Source organism: Pongo pygmaeus, chromosome 1 (genome assembly GCF_028885625.2).
Source record: "Pongo pygmaeus isolate AG05252 chromosome 1, NHGRI_mPonPyg2-v2.0_pri, whole genome shotgun sequence".
Lineage (NCBI taxonomy): Eukaryota > Metazoa > Chordata > Mammalia > Primates > Hominidae > Pongo > Pongo pygmaeus.
This window is the reverse complement of record NC_072373.2, coordinates 165,194,765-165,210,220: the sequence shown is the minus strand read 5'-3', so window position 1 is coordinate 165,210,220 and position 15,456 is coordinate 165,194,765. Positions and strand designations below refer to the sequence as shown.

The 15,456-nt window shown below is 41.2% G+C and overlaps 1 pseudogene; it reads right to left on the bottom strand.

Moving 5' to 3' along the window:
* Positions 1-7,187: 7,187 nt before the first annotated feature.
* On the bottom strand, positions 7,188-7,851 carry LOC129007366 (small ribosomal subunit protein eS24-like; annotated as a pseudogene).
* Positions 7,852-15,456: the final 7,605 nt, after the last annotated feature.

Genomic DNA, 15,456 nt, shown 5'->3' with positions numbered 1-15,456 from the left:
GGGGTAAATGAAATTGGTATGAATGATTGTAACATCTACAACCCATATGTTTAATCCTTGATAACAACAGTGTGATAGTAATTTAAGTGTATAATCAATTTGCAGTCAAGGTGGTGATGAAGTCTAATTATATATGTAAAGTCATTTGTTCTTTTAAATACAAAACTGAACAGAAAAAAAGAACATGGCTCAAAACATAGTTATAAGAAATACCTCCATACCTCTTGTCTTACACACATGTGCACTCACACATTTTTAAAAAATCAAACTTTAGTCTTCTGAGGTACCATGTAGTGGCTGATTAAAGGAAGTTCTTATAAGCACCTCACCAGTCTTCCTCTCTCCAATATGTACTTGAAAATGACAATTCCTGGAGTCATGGTGAGAGCATAGACTTTGGAGTCTGGTACTAATCTCAGCTCTGCCAATTTGTTAACTGTGTCAGTCTGGGCAAGTTACTTATCAGTTGTGATTCTTAGTTTCTTTACCCGTAACATGAGCATTATAACAGCTAGCTCAAAGAAGAGTTTTTAGAATTGAAGTGTAATCAAAATGTATTAAGACATATGTAAAGCACCTAGCATGATACTTGGAACATAATCTTCAATAAAGGGTCATTATAATAAATTTTAAATTGCATTTTATTTACCCCACGCACTTCCCAGAATTATTCTTTCCCTTTTGGCTGCCTGACCTTGGAAATTCAATAAACCTACTATTAATGAAAGTTCTGTGACTATGAAGATAAATCAGAATAGTTCCTGCCCTCAAAAAGTTCACACTTCAGCTCTGGAAGAGATACAGATACAAGGAACTAGACTGATACTGGTAACTGAAAGAGAAGACCACTTTGTACCGGTTTATGATGATCTACCTGAGATGTATTTAATTAAGATTGGGTTTTTTTTTTTTAAGATTTACTAATATCCACACAATGATAAAGCTTGTGGAAAAAGGAAAATTCAAGAAAAAAAATCTCACATTTTCACATAAATGAGGAATACTATCTTTAAAACTCCATCTAGTCAGCATAATTCCTCAGCTTTAAAAGACAATTTTCTGATCCATTATAAGAGGCAAGCTTCTTTTGCATTCATGTGAAAAATATGCCAGGTTGTACCTTTGAAGTAATGTTGGAGAAATGTAGTTAATAGGAAGCACTTCTGGTTGTTAATTAATTAAACCACTTTAATCAAGAACTATTTTCTGAGAAACTTATTCCCAGCCCTGGGTGGGGTGCTAAAGAAACAAAGATGATGAAGATACAGACTTTGCCCTTATGGAACTCGTAATCTAAGAATCAAATGTTTATTGATTACCTGAAGGGGATGCAATAGTGAAAGAGATACTGAGCTTAGTCTATTGAGAGATTGATGTATACACATATCTTTCTAGCTTCCTCAAGAAGTATGTGATTGACACAGGATTTGGGCAAGACACCAAATATATATATACGTGTGTGTGTCCAGGCTGGAGTGCAGTGGTGTGATCTTGGCTCACTGCAAGCTCTGCCTCCTGGATTCACGCCATTCTCCTGCCTCAGCCTCCCGAGTAGCTGGGACTATAGGTGTCCGCCACCACACCCGGCTAATTGTTTGTATTTTTAGTAGAAACGGGGTTTCACCGTGTTAGCCAGGATAGTCTCGATCTCCTGACCTCGTGATCTGCCTGCCTTGGCCTCCCAAAGTGCTGGGATTACAGGTGTGAGCCACCGCACCCAGCCTGACACTGTATTATGTATATATAAATATATTCTACGCTCCACCAGAGCTTTTTTTTTGTTGTTCCTTAAAATGAAGAGTAGGCTGGGCGCAGTGGCTCACGCCTGTAATCCCAGCACTTTGGGAGGCCGAGGCAGGTGGATCACGAGGTCGAGAGACCATCCTGGCCAACATGGTGAAACCCCGTCTCCACTTAAAAAAAAAAAAAAAAAATAGCTGGATGTGGTGGCATGTGCCTGTAGTCCCAGCTACTCAGGAGGCTGAGGCGGGAGAATCGCTTGAACCCAGGAGGTGGAGGTTGCAGTGAGCCGAGATCATGCCACTGCAATCCAGCCTGGTGACAGAGTGAGACTCCGTCTCAAACAAAACAAAAACAAAGAATAGTTCTTGAAAGAATAGTTTGGTCTCTACAGCCCAAGTGAACCTGGGAACCTGGGAGCCTTGCTAGCTTTAGGCAGAACTGTGAAGTGGGTTAAGTTATTTTCAATTTCCCTCAAATCTGAACTATTGAAATAGCTTTCTGGTCTCTCAGTTCCTGTCCTTCTGAACTCTGTTTTGTTTTCCACAGGCTACTACAGTGATTCTAAAATGCAAACCCTGTTACACTGTTCCCCTGCTTAAAAAACTTTCCTGGCTCCCCATTATCTGCCAAGCATGACACACAAGACCCTTTGTGATCTTGCTCTGCCAAGCCTTCCAGCATCATCCTCCATCACACCCACAGGAAGAGTTGCCAGATTTATTAAATAAAAATATGAGATGCATAGTTAAGTATAAATTGCAGATAAACAATAACTTTTTGGCATAAACACGTCCCAAATATTGCGTGACACATACTTAATACTAAAACATTTCCATTGTTTATCTGAAATCCAAATTTCAGTAGGCATCCTGTATTTTATCTGGCAACCCTACTCGCCAGGCTGATTGATTAACTTTCCAATTCCTACAGTCTCTTCTTTCCTTTGCAGGTGCCTGATAACCTCTACACCATGTCCCTTATCCACATGATATTCTTTGCTACTTCTTCAAAGCCAGGCATGGAGTTCTGGAACTCTGCGGGTGTGAGCTTGGAATCCAATGTGCCCGAGGATGGGCCTCGCCACCTGTGTGCTTTGTTTACTATCTGGGCTTCTGCCCCAGTTCCTGTTCACCCTTCCCATTCTCCCTCCTGGAACTGGATTTCTGCCCTGAACCCCAGTTTACTTGGCTGGAGCCCACATGTAGTTTTTCACCCTTGCCAGCTCTTTCTCTGGGACTGTGGGTAAGAGCCTTCCTCCCAGCTGCTGGCTGGGCTTGTGATCTAAACTGGATGGATCATTGAAACCTGCCACAGATGCTGCTACCTTTTTGTCTTGCTTGCTACAAAGGATGGACAAGAAACTCAAATGAAATCAGGTTTGTGAAGTAGTTTGTAAAGTGTAACATCTCTATTATGGTAGTTTAACTTACAGACAAAGTTCAAGCTCTTACTGGTATTGCACATGAAAGCCCCACTCTAAAGTGCCCCAGATTCCTCTTGTTTCTGCTCGTGCCTAGTGATATATGATGCTGAAAATGTCCAAATGTTCTCAAATTTTGATTAGTACATTCTGTCACACTGGTTATTGCATTATGGATGGAGACGGAGAATTGCTTGAACCCAGGAGACAGTGGTTGCAGTGAGCCGAGATCGCACCACTGCACTCCAGTCTGGGTGGCTGAGCAAGGCTCTGTCTCAAAAAAAATAAAAATAAAAAATAAAAAAATTGTAATCTTATGAACCAGAACATACCTCTTCACAAATGAAACCAAAGTCTCACGAACTATGTCTTATCCTAAGTATGTGTAATGCACTCTGATATTTTCTATTTTATTTCTTTTTTAAAAAATTGGTCAACCCGTCAAATTAATTTTATAACTCATGAATGGATTGTTACTTGCGTTTTACCAGACACTGATATGCACTATCTAATGAGATTCCCTATATTAACCAACTGATTGGGACAATTGTTAAATGTAATTGTTGAATGTTTACCTCATTTGGTGCTAGGTCCATAGGAATTGCCCTGCCCACTAAAGGAGTGAGGCCACCTCACTGAGGTAAGTCGCAGTTGTTCCCACTGATAAGATCAGAAAGCACAGTACTGCAGCCAGACTTTCAAAGCTACCTGAGGTTAATATATGTAATTCCTGGCTGGGCCATTTTTAAAAAGGGATAGCTGCAAAATTACCACAACTACATTTATCTTAGAATAGAGGGATATTGTTTGGGGGCAACTCTTTCTTAGACTGTTTAAATCATTCCTGGTTGGGTTAAAGAGACTTTTAGGTTTCTGAGGTTTCACGTCAATTTCAGAGGTAAGAAAACATAAAATAAAAGCTCTCTCACTGCTATGATTTTGTTTTACTCTCCTTTTCCCTAAATGGTGAGCAGATTAGTCTAATACTCAGATTTCACCTTAATAGCCTGCTTTGAGAATCTGGGAAACACTAGATTCCAAAGAAAATAAGGAAATGTATATACATATATGTATATATAATTATGGTCCAAATGGACTGGAAAGAATACAACACATGTAAGGAATTCTTGTTTTGGTACAGGTACTCAATCTAGTCCTCTTCTGCCCATCTCCTTCCCCTAACACATCTTCCCTAACTTACAGCTGCCTCATTCTTTTTTCCCTTCTGATAGAGTTTTGTTGCTTTTGTTGATCTTGGAAAGATCAGTTTCAGCTCAGTGGTGCATAAAAGCTGGATTGGAGAGAATTTAAGAGAGAATAATAGGAGAAGAGGAATTAGAGACAGCTAGTATAGACAACTGGCTACAAGGGTTACAGAGAAATAAGAAGGTAACCAATAAGGAAAGTGCAGTCAAGAGGAGATTTTTGTTTTTGAAATGGTTAACACAACAGCATGGTTGTATACTGATAGAAATGATCCAGTAGAGGAAAAATTGATGACGTAGGGTAGACAGGGAGGATTTGCTGGTCTAGTGTTCTTTATTCTGCGAGAGGGGTGAGATCTGATGCACAAGTGGAGGCTTTTGCATGGCTGCACCAAGAGTGCTTCCTTACTGACAGGGAGAAAGGCAGGGCCTAAAGACGTACCCCTGCATGGGTAAGTGGGCATGGTAAGAGTGAATGGAAGTTCTCTTCTGATTCTTCAGTTTTGTCAGTGAGGAAAGAAGCACAGTCGACAGCTGAGAGTGAGGATGGGGGAGAAGAGAAGAACAGAGATGAAAATGTCCATGAATAGAGTAGGAGAGTGAAAGGACCAGGGAAATACAGGACATTTGCTGGGAAAATAGCAAGGGCCTACTTAAGTTCCTAGTGATACCTTTAAAGTAAGACCAAACAGCTTGGTGTGTGTGTGGGTGGGTGCGTTTGTCTATCTGTCTGTCTATTTTCCATCTATGACCAGCTCATGGGTACAGAAACAGTATGGGTGGAAAGTTGGATTTAACTGGAATTGCAGTTTTGCCCACCAGCATGGCAGAATTAAAGTGGTCAGGGAGTTCAGGGAGTGATTATACAGATCGACTCTGAAATTTAAGCTGGTTAAAGATGGAATAGAAGGCTTCAAATGGCTATGGCAGTTAAGACAGAAATGGTGCCTCTGATGTGCCTCCCTTTGGTCTTTGCATGACTGGCTCCCTCTTGTGGTTCAGTCATTCTGTGCTCTCACCCTTTTAACTGCAGAGGACTTACGTTGTTTTCTTATTACTTTCTTTTAGTTATCTACCCAGCTATGTATGCTCTGTGCTCTGCTTTACACTATTAGAATATAAGCTCCATGAGAGCAAGCACCTTGTCAGTAATGTTCATTGTTTTATAGCCACAGCACTTATTTGACTTATTGGCAGAGTGAAGACAACAAGTATTTGATGGAAGAATGAAGAATGACTAGGACATGATTATAAGGCCTTCGCCATCCTACGTATGGTCTTCTACATGTGTTCCTGTTTATCAGTTTTCTGTTTCTAACCTACGCCAAGAGAAAGAAGATACTTCCCCAGGGTTAGGGCTACTTGCTAATCAATCCACTCCGGGTCTCCCACAAGGCCTTCCAAGGCTCTGGGGAGGAGAACTCAAGGAGAAATTTACCCCAGAGTTACTGAGGCACCAGATGTTTCAGAGGCCAGCCAAAGAGGAAGGAGGTGTCATAAAAGCATAATTGCTTTCCATTTTGTTTTGAATTTTTTTTTTTTTTGAGACAGGGTCTCGCTTTGTCACCCAGGCTGGAGTGCTGTGGCACAATCACGGCTCAATGCAGCCTCAACCTCCTGGGCACAAGTGATCCTCCCGCCTCATTCCCCCAAGTAGCTGGGACTACAGGCCCATGCCACCCTACTCAGCTAATTTTTGTATTTGTTTGTATTATTTTGTTCCACCATGTCACCCAGGCTGGTCTTGAATTCCTGGGCTCAAGCAATCCTCTGGCCTCAGCCTCCCAAAGTGCTGGAATTACAGGCATAAGCAACTGTGCGTGGTCTATTTTGCTCATTTCTTGCTGGGTTGTTTATTTTCTTATTGCTGAATTTTAGAAGTTTTTAATATATTATGGATGCAAGTCCTTCATCAGATGTATGTTTTGCAAATATTTTCATTTCTCAGTGGTGTCTTTTGAAGAGCAGAAGTTTTAATTTTTATAAAGTTTTAACTTGTCAGCTGTGTCTTAGATTGTTCATGCTTTTTCTGTCATGTGCAAGAAATCTGCCTAATCGAAGGCTGCAAATATTTTATCCTGTTTTATTCAAGTTGTTGTATATAATGTGAAGTTAAGGTCAAATTTCATCTTTTTGCATGTGGTTATTCAGCCGTTCCAGCACCTTCTGTTGAAAAGACTATTCTTTCCCCACTGAATTACTCGGCACGTTTCTTGAAAATCAATTGAACCAAAGTGTGGGCTGCACAGTGGCTCATGCCTGTAATCCTAGCACTTTGGGAGGACGAGGAGGCCAGATCACCTGAGGTCCAGAGTTCAAGACCAGCATGGCCAACATGGCAATGCCCCGTCTCTACTAAAAAAAAAATACCAAAATTAGCCAGGTGTGGTGGCACGCATCTGCAATCCCAGCTACTCAGGAGGCTGAGGGAGGAGTATTGCTTGAACCCGGGAGGCAGAGGTTGCAGTGAGCCAAGATTATGCCACCGAACTCCAGCCTAGGTGAGAGTGAGACTCTGTCTCAGAAACAACAACAACAACAATGACAAAAGTGTGAAGGTCTGCTACCGGACTTTCTATTCTTCCATTTATCTAAATATCTATTCTTCTGTCTTTATAACACTTTCTTGATTACCATAGCATTGTAGTAAGTTTTAGAATCAGGTAAATCCTTCAACTTTTTCTTTATCAAAATTGTTTTGTTATTCTGGATTCTTTGCACTTTCATATAAACTTTTTTGCCACATGAAAGTTATTAGCTTATTAATCTTCTTATGAAATGTCTACACAGTGGCTGCAGATAATGTCATTGCAGCATCTTTATTCCTTTGGCTTTTTGCCAGCACCACCATTGGCCTTTGCAGTCCCCCTGACTTTCTTTGTTCTGTTCTTGTGTTCTTTTTGAGGTCTTTTTCTTCTCATCCAAGCCATGTCTTGTAAGTCTGTGTTTGGCTTCATTTTTCTTTGCATAATCCAAGGAATCATAAATCATGTCAAAGCCAGTTGTCTTGCCACCACCAAAATGAGTTCTGAATCCAAATATATTCCCACCAGCAATATATGAGTTTCTCCATATGCTGGTCAACACTTATTCACTTGGTCAATCTTTTTTGTCTTAGCCATTCTAGTAAGTGTGTAGTGGTATCTCATTTTGGTTTTAATTTGCATTTTTCTGATGACTTATGATGTTCACCGTCTTTTTTATTTTGAGACAGAGTCTCACTCTGTCGCCCAGGCTGGAGTGCAGTGGTGTAATCTTGGCTCACTGCAACCTCCACCTCCTGGGTTCAAGTGATTCCCATGCCTCAGCCTCCCAAGCAACTGACATCCAGTGTGGTCTTGTACATTTTGGATAGTTTTTCCCAAATTTCTGTGTTGAGTACTGATAACTTTCCAGGGTGAAGGACATCAATGACGATTTGTTCATCTCAAGGAGTTGGCTGGTCATAAACTTCCTCATTCAAGTAGTCACTGTGTCATTCATGATGGCGATCAATCCTTAGGCAGCCACTTCCATATAAAATTTAGGAATAGCTTGTCAATTTAAGGAAAAAAAGGCTGGACATGGTGGCTCATGCCTGTAATCTCAGCTCTTTGGGAGGCCAAGGCAGGAGGATTGCTTGAGCCCAGTAGTTCAAGACCAGCCTGGGCAATATAGTGAGACCCCTCCTCTAAAAATATATTTTTTTAATTAGCCAGGCATGGTGGTGCACACCTGTAGTCTTAGCTGCTTGGGGGTGCTGAGGTGGGAGGATTGCTTGAGCCTGGTAGTTTGAGACTGGCCTGGGCAATATAGTGAGACCCCTTCTCAAAAAAAATTTTTTTTTAATTAGCCAGTCATGATGGTGCACACCTGTAGTCTTAGGTAGTGGGGGGGCTGAGGTGGGAAGATTGCTTGAGCCCAGGAGTTTTGAGACCAGCCTGGACAATATAGTGAGACCCCTTCTCTAAAAACAAATGTTTTTTAATTAGTCAGTCATGGTGGTGCACAACTGTAATATCAGGTAGTTGGAGGGCTGAGGCGGGAGGATTGCTTGAGCCCAGGAAGTTGAGGCTGCAGTGAGCCATGATTGCACCACTGCATAGAGCAAGACTCTGTCTCAACAACAACAAAAATAGCCTACTAGGATTTTGACAGCTATTACATTGAATTTATTTTATTTAGTTTTATTTATTTTTTTTTTTAGAGAGAGAGTCTTGCTCTGTCACCCAGGCTGAAGTGCAGTGGCATGATCATATAATATCTCACTGCTACCTCAAACTCCTAGGCTCAAGGGATCCTCCCGCCTCAGCCTCTGGAGTAGCTAGGACTACAGGCACATGCCACTCTACCCAGCTAATTTTTTTTTTTTTTTTTGGGAGAGACGGGATCTCACTGTGTTGCCCAGGATGGCCTCAAGCAACCCCCAGCCTTGGCCTCCCAAAGTGTTGGGATTACAGGCTTGAGCCACCACATTCAGCCTACACTGAATTTATACATCAATATTGGGAAATTGTCATCTTAACAATATTGAATCTTCCAACCCATGGACATCATATCTCTCCCATTTTATATAAGTCCTTTTAAATTTATCTTAGCAGTGTTTTGTACAAGTTTGCCTTTCTCTTGTCTAATTTAGTCCGAAGTATCTTATTCTTTTGTTGCTCATTAAACAGACTTACTAGTTATGATACGTTTTTGTAGATTCTTTGCAATTTCTTACATACAAGATAATGTTGCTTGAGAATCACAATAGCTTTTAAACTCTTTGCTCACTACATCTCAGTTAACCCTCTCACTCCCTCTAGCACCCAAGACCATAGCCCAAAAATATCCAAATGCTTCCCTTCTAAGGATAGAGTCAGGTGTCCTTAAATTTCTCCTGAAGATTGGAATGTTCCACCAACAGTAGTGTTGATCTTCTACTATGGTAGTGTACTATGTCCATCTCTAGTACAAAGATAAACATGTCACAAGAACCATGCATTCATGCACTCAGGATTCTTTTCCCCTTTGCCCCTGTGACTTGTGTGTATCTTTGCTTCAGTTATTGACCAACCATCCTACAGATGGCTGTACTCTTTTAGATAAGTTTTAGATAAGTTTTCTGTCTGTAGTAATTTTGTCTTTGCTCAAATCTCAGACAGTTCTCTCATAGTTACATCTTGACCACTGGGATATTTTTGGATCCTGATTCTGCCATTCAGCATATTAGTTATCCCAACAAAATTCATGCTTTCTCATATTTGGGCAGTAGATCATAGTCTTTAGCTAAGTAAATTGTGAATAAAAATCTTATAGCAGAGACACACCACTGTGGCATGGCATTAGAGACCTTCTGTCTGGTTGCCTTTGATCAGCAATTAGTACTCTTTAGGAATGATTGCTCTGCTAATTACATGTGAACTTACCTATGCTTCCTTTCTTCAACTGTAAAATGAGGATAATAATAGTACTGTCCTCACAAGACTGTTGCAAGGATTAGATGACTAAACATATGTAATGAAGTCACAGTAGTACCTACCACAGAGAAGTGTGCAAGAAAGTGAGTCATGTTGGGCATCGTGGTTCATGGCTGTAATCCCAGCACTTTGGACGGTCGAGGTGGGAGGATCACTTGAGCGCAGGAGTTCAAGACCAGCCTGGGTAACATAGGGAGACTTCATCTCTAAAAAAAAAAAAAAAAAGAAAGAAAGAAAGAAAGAAAAAGAAAAAAAGAAAGAAAATGAGTCATTATTGTTTGGGGAAGAAAGAAAAGACTCTACAGTCAATAGCTTGGCCTTTATCCTTGCCTTTTCATTTCCTACCTGTGTGCATCCTTAGACAAGTTACTTAACTCTTGTCAGTTTCTTCATCTCAAAATAATTGTAAAAACAGTGTCTTATTCATAAGATTTTTGTGAGAATTAAATGAAGTAATGCAGATAGAGTAACACCATGCACGGCACTCAATCAGTATTTGTTGCAATAATTACTGACATTCAACTTGTACACATTTTTATCTCCCCTCCGCTGCAATCCTCCTGTCAAATTATTTCCAAAAGCTTGAGGATATTTGGACACATTACATTTATAGCACTTCCCTGGTCAACCTACTTGATAACTTAGTAGCCAGTTTAGAGCATTATGGTTAATTTAAGTCATCTTTTATTTATCTATTTATTTTTATTTATTTATTTTTTTGAGACGGAGTCTTGCTCTATCGCCCAGGCTGGAGTGCAATGGCACAATCTTGGCTCACTGCAACCTCTGCCTCCCGGGCTCAAGCGATTCTCCTGTCTCAGCCTCCTGAGCAGCTGGGATTACAGGCACCCTCCACCACGCCCAGCTAATTTTTGTATTTTTAATAAAGATGGGGTTTCACTGTGTTGGCCAGGCTGGTCTCGAACTCCTGACCTTGTGATCTGCCCACAGATCACGGCCTCCCAAAGTGCTGGACTATAGGTGTGAGCCACTGCACCTGGCTAAGTTCTCTTTTAAAATTCTTCTAAAATTCTAAAATGCAAGCAAAATTCTTATTTAAATGTTTAATTTATATATATATATATATACCCACATATATGTGTGTCAATATATATATATACCCACATATATGTGTGTCTATATATATATATAGATAGATAGATAGATAGATAGATAATGGCTAGAATGTTAATTTTGGGCTCATTTTATGAGACTCTAGACTTGTATGTTGTATATGCTATATGTAGTGTTTATAAGAGTACTCTGGGGACCAGCCCTTGAAAAAGTGTGTTCATTTTATAGGCTGTGAGGCAGTTTGATTATTCGAAATTATTATGAAGGTATATGTTTGTTTTTATCACTGCTTCTTCCTTTGATTTATTTGGTGCTGAGAATGTAGCTCAGGAATGCAACCACCAATGACAAAGCTGTTTCTATGAGAAAATAGTCTGCCCCTCAATGATCAATTGTGATACAGAATCTAGGACTCACGGTGGTGGAAGCAGATGCTGCTTGCCAAATCACAACACTCCCTTTGCGTTAGGAAAAAACATCCCAAATCTTAAAGGTAGGATTTCCACAAAACAAACAATTCAGAAGTTAATGCCTCATAGCAACTAAGAATTAAGACTTGATTTTTTGGTGTAGTTTTTTTCAAAGTACTATATGTCAAATTTTCTAAAAGTATCTGTGTGTGCAACAAAATGTTGCAAGTCAAAACCACTTGGATTTTATTTTCTATCCTGTGCACTGTTAAAAAGAATTGGGGCACATCGGCTGGGCGCGGTGGCTCACGCCTGTAATCCCAGCACTTTGGGAGGCCGAGGCGGGCGGATCACGAGGTCAGGAGATCAAGACCATCCTGGCTAACACGGTGAAACCCCGTCTCTACTGAAAATACAAAAAATTAGCCAGGCGCGGTGGCGGGCGCCTGTAGTCCCAGCTACTCGGGAGGCTGAGGCAGGAGAATGGCGTGAACCCAGGAGGCGGAGCTTGCAGTGAGCGGAGATACGGCCACTGCACTCCAGCCTGGGCAACAGAGTGAGACTCCGTCTCAAAAACAAAACAAAACAAACAAACAAAAAGAATTGGGGCGCATTACCTATCAATTTTATTTCTTTTTTTCCCCAAAATGCAGATAATAATTACAAAAGATTAAATGATAAAGTACAGAACATAGTACCTGGCACATGGTAGGTGTTCAATAAATGTTTCCTTCCTTTTTCATTGTCATTGATGGTCCATTACAAAATATATATTAAAGGAAAAGATGCTGAAAGCCTGGTAGATTTGGGTACTTCTATATCAAAGATACCATTCATGCCCTATTATAAGTGATTCAAAAAATTAACATATGCCTCAACTTCTACCTTGCTGTGAACTCCCAAAAGGTGGCAACAAATCCTTTTAGAGTTTCTCAGAACAGAGAAAATCCAACTGTGATGCTACAGAATATTGGCTCCTCTGTTGTGTTCTTGGATTTCCTCTCAACAGTTGCTTGCTGTGGTTTCTTAGGTTACAGGTACAATTAGTGAACTAAGGATTTAAGGTATGAGGCTTATTATTATTATTGGCTTTAATGTAACTATGGCTTATGCCTTATTATTTCTGGACTTCAGTCATCACTGTCATTATCAGATCTGCTGATCATCAGTCATTTCAGGGCCAAAAATAACAAAAGCACCAGAAACTGAAATACTGAGGACAATATAATCAACTCTGTTATTCAGGGACTCATCATTTCAATTTAGAATTTGTTCAATTCCAATTCAGAATTTGTTAGAATTTCCCAACTGGATGTGCATTCGAGTGTAACTTTGTTGTGTGAGTAGCAAAATACTTTGCAAAGCAAAATAATGAACAAGATTGCAGGAGGAATTTTCAACCCGCTAAAGAAAACAGTAGGATGAGAACATTGAGAACTCATAGAGGTTTCCATTTACTTAAAGAATTAGAAGCATGCACATATACACTAAGATACCACAATATATTTGGCTGATCTATTTTCTTCTCTGTCTCCCTCATTAGACTTGGCTTTTTTGAGAATAGGAACAAAGTTCCTGTAAGAGGAGGCTTTTGTACATGTTAGCTAAATTAGTAGGTCCTTTAGTGCTGCGTGGATGGCTTAGATGTTAATCATATTCATGAGTCTTTACCAAACACTAACACACACACACACACACACACACACACACACATGCAGGTGCAAAATTCTGTCAGTAGGATCCACTGAGCTGGAGTTAGGATTGCAAGAGGTTGTTGGGGATAATTATGCCTATAAAAGATAAAAGTGGGGAAGAAGCAGGATTGTGTAGGAAAAGTCTCAGACCATGATGTGGATCTGAGAATGTCTTGATAACCCTCTGGAAAGTTCTGGAACAAAGATTACTCATTAGAAAAGCCCCACATTAGGCAAAAACGGCCAGGCCCTAGTGTCCCTACCATGCTTAGTCATTGGCTGTGGGATGCCCAAGAAGAGCATGACCTCAGCTCAATAGCTAACAAATTGAGGCTATTGGCTAACTGCACTGCTTGCAGCTGAGCAGCAACTTCTTTCTTAAAGGAAGATCTGAGTGATGCACCTCTGTGGTTGCCACAAGTCCCAAGATAATGAACCTCCCTCATAACACAAATTCAGATATGAGGTGATTGACTCTAATTGCCACTTCCAAAAACATCTGCCCACCTCTTCTCTGAGGAAGCATGAACAGAAAGTCTTAGGTGGACAAAAGACAGAGAGCTGTATTACGCTGAGAGTCCCCAGGGTCTGGAAACTTGGTTGACAATAAGAGAATCAGCCAATTGGAAGATTCTGTGAATTGCTACTGTTGAAACCCAGCCAGTGCCAGATGTAGTGGCTCAAGCCTGTAATCCCAGCACTTTGGGAGGCCGAGGCAGAAGGATTGCTTGAGCCCAGGAGTTCAAGACCAGTCTGTGCAACATAGCGAGACCTCTACAAATAATTTTTAAAATTAGCCAGACGTGGTGATACACAGCTGTGTCCCCAGCTACTTGGGAGGCTGAGGTGGGTAGATTGCTTTAGCCTGGATGGTCAAGGCTGCGGAGAGCCATGATCACACCACTGTACTCCAGCCTGGATGACAGAACAAGACCTCATGTCAAAAAAAAAGAAAAGAAAAGAAAAGAAAGAAAGAAGGAAGGAAGGAAGGAAAGAAAAGAAAGAAAGAAAGAGGGAGGGAGGGAGGGAGGGAAAGGAAGGAAAGGAAAGGAAAGGAAAGGAAAAGAAAGGAAAGGGAAAGGGAAAAGGAAAAGGAAAAGGAAAGGAAATCCAGCCAGCCACGGTTCCCAGAATCATTTTCATGAATATTTAAAGTAGAGAGGACAGTCACTAATAGGAAGTGCTAAACCACAGCCAGGGGAGGGATGGCACAAACTGACTCCCCTCCCGAGTCTTCCCCAGCCAGCTGCTCAGGTTTTTCCTGGTTGGTTCAGTAATCTCATAATATCAAGGCCCCACATTTCTTTTTTTTTTCTTTCTTTCTTTTTTTAATTTGAGACAGGGCCTCCGTCACCCAGACTGGACTGCAGTGGGGCAATTATGGCTCCCTGGGTGATCCTCGCACCTCAGCCTCCCAAGTAGCTAGGACTACAGGCATGCACCATCACACCCAGCTAATTTTTGTATATTTTGTAGAGATAGGATGTTGCCATGTTGCACAGGCTGTTCTTGAATTCCTGGGCTCAAGTGATCTACCCGCCTCAACCTCCCAAAATGCTGAGAATACAGGCGTGATCCACAATGCCTGGCTTTCTTTTCTTTTTTCGAGACAGAGTCTCACTCTGTTGCCCAGGCTGGAGTGCAGTATTGCAAACTCGGCTCACTGCAACCTCTGCCTCCAGGGTTCAAGCAATTCTCGTGCCTCAGCCTCACAAGTAGCTGAGACTACAGGTGCACACCACCACGCCCCAGCTAATTTTTGCATTTTTTGGTAGAGATGGGGTTTTGACGTGTTGATCAGGCTGGTCTTGAAGCTGACCTCAAGTGATCTGCCCACCTCTGCCTCCCAAAGTGCTGGGATTACAGGCTTGAGCCCCCATGCCCTGGCCGTTATTTTCAATTATACAAGTCAAACATTCTCTTCATAGAAAATTTAGACAGTACAACTTATTCTGCAGAATAAAATAAGTCACTCATAATAGCACATCCCGGAAATAATTATTCCCAATTTAGTTTTCCAGTCACATTCATAACAAAATATACCACCCCCTCCTCCCTCCACTGATCTAATGTCATATACATTTTCCAAAGACAGGTCATTCTTGCAGCCTGCCTGGACTGAGAAGCTGGCAGTGCTATGGTCAGATGGCAGTGTGCTGAGAGGAAGAAGAGTGGATGGGGGATATAGAGTAATCACCTTCCAGATTTCTTTTTTGATTGGGCGCTCTTTGAGTGTTGATCTGAGCATCCTGGGACCTCATGATGAAGTGACCTCTGTCCTGTTTTTGGCCTGGAGTCAGGCAGAGCAGGTAGATGTTCTTGGGTGTGGGAAAACATGGGGCTACGGCAAATCCACTCCCTGTGCCCATCCATGTGTATGACCACCACCCAAGCCACCATGCAGAATTGCAGACAGACTCCTCTAGTTAATACTAGGTCCTTATTGTGTAGTAGGATATTTTTTCTTGC